This window comes from Tupaia chinensis, unplaced genomic scaffold (assembly GCF_000334495.1).
Source record: "Tupaia chinensis unplaced genomic scaffold, TupChi_1.0 Scaffold149964_2, whole genome shotgun sequence".
NCBI classification, from domain to species: domain Eukaryota; kingdom Metazoa; phylum Chordata; class Mammalia; order Scandentia; family Tupaiidae; genus Tupaia; species Tupaia belangeri.
The window spans coordinates 1,607,857-1,608,657 of NW_006209806.1; the positions used below are offsets into that span (position 1 = coordinate 1,607,857).

General features: G+C 62.8%; 1 protein-coding gene across 1 annotated transcript in view; it reads right to left on the reverse strand.

The window, feature by feature from the left end:
• DAPK3 (death associated protein kinase 3) overlaps positions 1–801 on the reverse strand; it is a gene marked incomplete in the record, with an annotated part of 17,730 nt that overhangs the window by 1,139 nt on the left and 15,790 nt on the right.

An 801-nucleotide genomic window follows, 5' to 3' on the forward strand; every position in this document is an offset into this window, starting at 1 on the left:
CCCACACTCGGCCCCTCCGGAAGACGCGGCGGCCCGAGCCACCAGACAGGAGGGGCCGGTGGAGGGCCTTGGGGTCCTCTGGAGGGCTTTGCTGACAGGTGAGGGCTCACCAGGACGCAGTGGCCGACCGCCCCGAGTGAGGGCTCGGCACTGCAGGGCTCTGCCGTGGATTCCTCCAGAAAAAAGAAGAATCTGGAATGTTACGCAAAGCCTGTCTTCGACAAGGCCAACAAGTTCCTTAAGATGGAGTGGAGCCAGCAGGTGGCATGGTGGTTAAGGTGCTGACTTCCACGTGGCTATGGTTCAAGTCCCGGACTTGGAGGCTTAAAGCTCACACCAGGCACATGTGTGTGCATGCCCAAAACCCCGAGAAGAGAATGGAGCCGGGACTGGGGTGAGGCCACACCCCCGGGGGGTGATTTCTCACTCTCTCTCTCTCTCCAGCCAGCATACACGCACGGGGCGAAAACCTTTTAAAGCACACACACACGTGAGCAGACCACGGCCACCGGGCTGCAACGGCTGGCCCTGAGAGGAAGCTGAGGCCGACTGGCTGCAGAGTGGGGACAGCTCTCGAGGCCACAGTGGGGGCTGACCGCGCACCAGGGGCACCAGGAGGCTCGTACTTGGGGTCTTTGACCAGCAGGCGGCGGATGAAGTCCTTGGCCAGCTCGCTGGTGTTGCCGAAGTACTCCTCGTCGAAGTCGTAGTTCACCGCCGAGATGTTGGTCAGGGTCTCCTGCTTGGTCTCGCCCAGGAACGGGGACGCGCGGCTCAGGCGGCAGGCACGGCTGAGCCTGG